This window comes from Panthera leo, chromosome E2 (assembly GCF_018350215.1).
Source record: "Panthera leo isolate Ple1 chromosome E2, P.leo_Ple1_pat1.1, whole genome shotgun sequence".
NCBI lineage: Eukaryota > Metazoa > Chordata > Mammalia > Carnivora > Felidae > Panthera > Panthera leo.
The window spans coordinates 10,827,320-10,833,342 of NC_056693.1; the positions used below are offsets into that span (position 1 = coordinate 10,827,320).

At 46.0% G+C, this 6,023-nt stretch overlaps 1 non-coding gene across 1 annotated transcript; it reads left to right on the forward strand.

The window, feature by feature from the left end:
• Positions 1 to 5,444: 5,444 nt before the first annotated feature.
• On the forward strand, positions 5,445 to 5,550 carry LOC122209268. The gene has a single exon (XR_006197540.1). It is a non-coding gene; the product is annotated as a U6 spliceosomal RNA (small nuclear RNA).
• Positions 5,551 to 6,023: the final 473 nt, after the last annotated feature.

Below are 6,023 nucleotides of genomic sequence, written 5' to 3' on the forward strand. Positions count from 1 at the left end.
CGCGCCGCACCGCACGCTCGGCGTCCTCCCGCCAGAAGGAGGGACTGCTGGGGATGCTGGGCTGCGAAATCCCAGGAAAGGGTGCCCCGCAGGCCTTTTGAGTGACAGGGTAAATGCTATATGCTGCTGTGTTTGGTGCATTTTAAACCCGCCCTTGATCCCACCATTGGATGCTGTTATAACCCCTATAAAAACGAAATGACCCAAAACACAGACCAATCCAAGGCGTGACGAGTCCGTTGATGCCTCTTTGGATAGTAAGGTCCTGGTGATGTGTGTTACATTTGCTCATCCAAGTTCACGGTTGGGGCGGGGGTGAGTGCAAATAGGTTCAGGATAAGTTTTACCCCCTTCTCCTTGGGAAGTTGACCTCAGGCATGTTCTCTGGATAGTGTTTCTTTGGAACCACCGTGGTTTAAGATAAAGGCGTAGTGTCAGCTGTGTTATCAGGCAACATTGTTTATCATTTAAGAGCTCGCCTGATCCGCACTGGAAGAACTGCGACTATGTGACCGGAGTTAGAGATCCCTGGAAAAGGAATGACAGACATAGCTTTCTGGACACAAGGAGAGTCATTTTAGGCCCCCGGGCCATCTTATGAAACAATGTAAGAATAAACAGCCAGGAGGTTGACTAATCCTATCAGGGCAATAAATCAGAGTTAAAACTCCCAGTGTTCATTCATATGTGAAGACAGCCTTGTGCACACTAAGGAGTAATCTTTGTGGGATCTAAGCCCTTTTGAGCACTCAGATACTAGACCACAAGGAGCCAGAGAATTGATAATGCTGACCCTTGCCAAACCTAGTGGCTTTGACCTGGACTCAGTCATGTTAAGATGATTTTTCCGCCGCGGGGCACCTGGGTGGCTCAGTTGGTTAAGCGTTCCCCCAGTTTTGTTCAGGGAGACACTACTTTGGAAAAGATCCACCGCATTTTCCTCGTTGAAAATAAAACCCTTTCTTTCCCTATTCTTTGGCTTCATTGTGTCTTGTGGTTCAACACTACCAAGAGGCCAAGATGTGAACCCAGTTTCTGGTAGCAAATGGACCCATGGGTCCAGAGGGCCTGCATAACCTGCGGACTACTTAAGAGAGAAGTCTCAGTTTTCCTGGGTGGATTTTCTTGTTTCTGAGCACAACGCTTGCCTGTCTTGGAAGCTACACTGAGTTTCTCTCCTCTAGTCTGTTTTCCATTCACAACAACTATGTGTCACAGCAGCCGATTTCTTCAGTTCACATACACAGGTCACAATAGGCTTCAGCTCAGCAGAGCAGAGTTAAGAGGACATAGGAGGGAAACCCAACATGCCACCATGACAGCGTTAGACACATCTTTATGGGGATGCCTTGCAACTATCTAGGTGGTCCTTTCTGGCCTCCCAAACAGGCAGCCCAGTTGAAAGGGGTAGGCCACGTGGTTGGAGATGCAAACTATCTCACATGTAGATCCTCATACGGGACAGGAACCATCAGCTTGTATCAGCCCATGAGCGTGGCTTCCAAAGTATACAAGTGTCATATTCAGAAAAAAGAAACTTCACCCAGGAAAACAAAAACTTATTTCTTAAACCTTTTTTAAAAAATTTATTTACTTTTGAGAGAGAGAGAGAGAGAGAGAGAGCGCCATCAGGGGAGGGGCAGTGAGAGAGGGAGAGAGAGAATCCCAAGCAGGCTCCACACGTCAGCGCAGAGCCCATGCAGGGCTTGAACTCACGAACTGTGAGATCATGACCTGAGCTGAAATCAGGAGTTGGACGCTTAACCTACAGAGCCACCCAGGTGCCCCCTTAAACCATTTTTTTTTTTAAAACAGTCCAGGCTACGTAGGCTATGGGCCCAATGACGATCCACTTAGTCTGGTCAGGGGTCTTTTCAATGATAAACAATGTTGTCTGATGACACAGGTGATGAGGGAGCATAAGGCAGGCTGACACCCCACAAACCACCCCCACAAGGTGGGATGTGTGTGATACATCAGTCACTCCTGGCTGCCCAAGGACAAAGGAAAGGGAGAGAAAACCAATGGTTAACTGATAGAGGTCACAGTCATGCAGGACTTGAATCTCCATCAGTTTACAAATATCTTAGTAAATGACAAGAAAAAGGCAACCTTATCAATAGTCGAATCTCCAGGAACCCCCTACTGTCTTAATGCTAATGCTTTGCTAGAAGGAAAAACAACCTTAGCTTGACAATAGCTAGGCCTCCAGTAATCTGTGTCTCCTTCAGCATATGGAAATCCCTTTAAGAAACTTCCTCTTGACTTCACCTCCCCCCAACTCCACACTATATAAGCAGTCACTCCTCACAACCCCAGCACAGCTCTTTCTGCCCATGGGTCCTGTCCCCGTGCTTTAATAAAATCACCCTTTTGCACCAAAGATGCTTCAAGAATTCTTTCTTGGCCATCAGCTCTGAACCCCCATCACTCCAAAACCCCATCACAGGTGACACCCCACATTTATCTTAACCCCGGATGGTTCCAAAGAAACAATACTAAGAGAAGGTCATTAAAAAAGCCCTGTGGCGGGGCGCCTGGGTGGCTCAGTCGGTTGAGTCCGACTTTGGCTCAGGTCGTGATCTCACCGTCTGTGAGTTTGAGCCCCGCGTCGGGCTCTGTGCTGACAGCTCAGAGCCTGGAGCCTGCTTTGGATTCTGTGTCTCCCTCTCTCTCTGCCCCTCCCCTGCTGATGCTCTGTCTCTGTCTCAAAAATAAACAAAACATTAAAAAAAAATTTTTTTTTAAAGCCCTGTGGCTACTGTCCAAGATTCTTGGGATACTTGCTCAAGGAGCTCAGCTGCCAGGCTGTGAGGAAGCATCAGTAGCCACGTGGGCAGGAACTAAGGTCCCTACCCACATGCCTAGACTGAACTCCTAGGTAGCACCCGGAAACAGCTTCCCAGGCACACAAATGAGATGTTCTGGAAGCAAATCCTCCAGGCCCAATCAAGCCACCCTAGCTAATACTGTGGGAAGGAGAAATGAGCCTACCCACATTGTATACTTGTGAAGAAAAGAAATGATTGTTGTTTTTTTTTAAGCCATGAATAAAAAGAAAGGAGACACTTTGTGTTAGAAATAAGCCCACCGACCCAATCAAAGGAGGGACACGGAGACTTGGAGTACAGTGAAGCAAGTCTTTAATCAACGTTCTTGCAAAAGCAGGTGTCTGAGGGACAGGTGCACTTGGGGCAGTTACAGCAGACGATTTATTTCCTAGCATATAAGCCCCTCCCCTAGTTCCTCATTGGCTGAATACTACAGAGGTTAAAGCCTTACCCAGATGTTGCCAATGTCTATGTAAGGCACGTTTGGAGGGCTTGGAATTCGTGCAAACTGCACATTGGAGGCCATCCAGAATGTGTTTAAACACTTGGAACTAAAACCCTGGGCCCATCCTACCTCATATTTCTTGATAATGTAGGACATAATCAATTGGTGTATTGTTTCAATGTTCCCTTTACATATGACTCAGTGTATCGCACACAATTTGCTTCAGAGTTTCCCCTTTTAATGTTGTTACTGGCAAAGCACTCTAATATGTACACAAAGACTTAAGTGTAAGAATATTTATCATCTCAGGGCGCCTGGGTGGCTCAGTCAGTTAAGCATCCGACATTGGCCCAGGTCATGATCTCACAGTTCGTGGGTTCAAGCCCCACATTGGGCTGTCTGCTGTCAGCACAGAACCTGTTTTGGATCCTCTGTCCCCTTCTCTCCCTCTGCCCCTCTCTCTCTATCTCTCTCTTTCAAAAAAAAAAAAAAAAAAAAAAAAAAATATATATATATATATATATATATATACATTTTTAAAAAGTCTATTGTCTTGTTTTTAGGGTAAGACTGGGAAAGCTTAGGTGGCCTTCAAAAGGAGACAAATGAAATAAGTTACAATTTATTTGTAAAATGGAAATGTAGGCAGCTGTAAAAAAATACCTGTGTGCTTTGGGATTTTGAGGGGATATGTATCATACTATCTTAGTTTAGAAATGGAAGGGCACCTGGGTGGCTCAGTCAGTTAAATGTCCAACTTCGGCTCAGGTCATGATCTCACAGTTTGTGGGTTCACTTCCCGCGTCTGACTTCAGCTCAGGTCATGGTCTCATGGTTCGTGAATTCAAACCCCGCATTGGGCTCTGTGCTGACGGCTCGGAGCCCGGAGCCTGCTTCGGATTCTGTGTCTCCCTCCCTCTCTGCCCCTCCCCCACTCACACTCTGTCTCTCTCAAAAATAACTATTAAATTTCTTTTAAAATAAATAAATAAACAAACAAAACTCCGACTCCCTTCCTTTTAAAAGACCTCCACCCCCATTGGCACTCCTGAGTCCAATCCTGTTACCAGTTTCCAGCAACAGCCGCTTCGTAGTTTTATATAATATGCTTATAATTCTCTCTCATGGGTTTAGGGGCCCAACTCTACCATTTACAAGCTGTGGGATTTTTTTGCCAAGTGACTTGAGTGTCTCAGAACTTCAGCGCGCTCCACCCACGAGGAGGTAACAACACTTCCCCCGGCCGATGCTTGTAAGCGTACAATAAAGTAAATGCATTTGTAAATACCGTGGGAACTGGGGGCTCCAGCGTATTTCTTATCCAAGTCGAGTCCATCCCTGGAAACATTTTGTTTTTAACTGTTTAGTTAGTTTTGAGAGAGAGAGAGAGAACACGAGTGTGGGAGGGACAGAGAGAGGGAGACAGAGGATCCGAAGCAAGCTCTGTGCAGACAGCAGAGAGCCCCATATGGGGCTCAAACTCACGGACCGTGAGATCATGACCTGGGCTGAAGTCAGACACTTAAGCAACTGAGCCCCCCCTGGGTCCCCCTGGAAACAGTTTGGATAAAAACGTTTGAGGACATAAGAACTTGGATTCTATTTTTTTTTTTAAGATATTTTTAAAGTTGTGGTGTTTTTTTTGTTTTTGTTTTTGTTTTTTTTTTAAGTAATCTCTACACCCAATGCGGGTTCAAACTCATGACCCTCAGATCAAGAGTCACACGCTCTTCTGACTGAGCCAGCCAGGTGCCCCCGCTTATGGTTTTTTCGTTTTTGTTTTTGTTTTTGTTCTTACTGGCTGACTCAATCAGCCTTGCCTCTTGCTTGACCCTAGGTTTCATGGGATTTCTATGAAGATAATTTAATGATACAGAGACTCGTTCTCCTGCTAACAACGTTTATGATTTGGCTTTCCAGTCAGTTGTACGGTTTATCCAGAACATTCTCTTCCATGTGGCCAGGAACTCCTTGCTGGTAGGTTCAGAATTATGAATGAAGCACCCAACTAATTCATTGAGAAGACAGGAATGGAGTTCTTCTGTGTCTGTGTTCCCATCAGCTGTTCTGTGTGAGCGGTGTGTACCCATAGATGAGTCTTCTGGTAGGGTGCCATGGGCACGGGCAGGCATTGCAGAAACCTGCGTGTGCAAATACCAACCCACACAGTGCTTGCCTGGGCAGCACATATACTAAAATTGGAATGATACAGAGAAGATAAGCAGAGCCCTGCATGAGGAACACACACACATCCATGAAGCGTTCCTTGTTAAAAAAAGAAAAAAAATTGGGGTGCCTGGGTGGCTCAGTCGGTTAAGCGTCTGACTTTGGCCCAGGTCATGATCTTGTGGTTCGTGGGTTCAAGCCCCGCATGGGACTCTGTGCTGACAGCTTGGAGCCAGGGCCTGCTTCAGATTCTGTCTCCCTCGCTCTCTGCCCCTCCCTCCTCTCAAAAATAAGTAGACATTTTAAACACATTAAAAAAAAGAAAAAGAAAAAAACAGGGACACTTGGGTGGCTCAGTCAGTTAAGCATCTGACTTCAGCTCAGGTAATGATCTCACGGTCCGTGGGTTCGAACCCTGCATCGGGGTCTGTACTGATAGCTCAGAGCCTGGAGCCTGCTTCCGATTCTGTATCTCCCTCTCTCTCTGCCCCTCCTCCACTCACTCTCTGTCTGTCTCTCTCTCAAAAATGAACAAACATTGAAAAAAATGTTTAAACAGAAAACAGAAAAAGCAAATACCA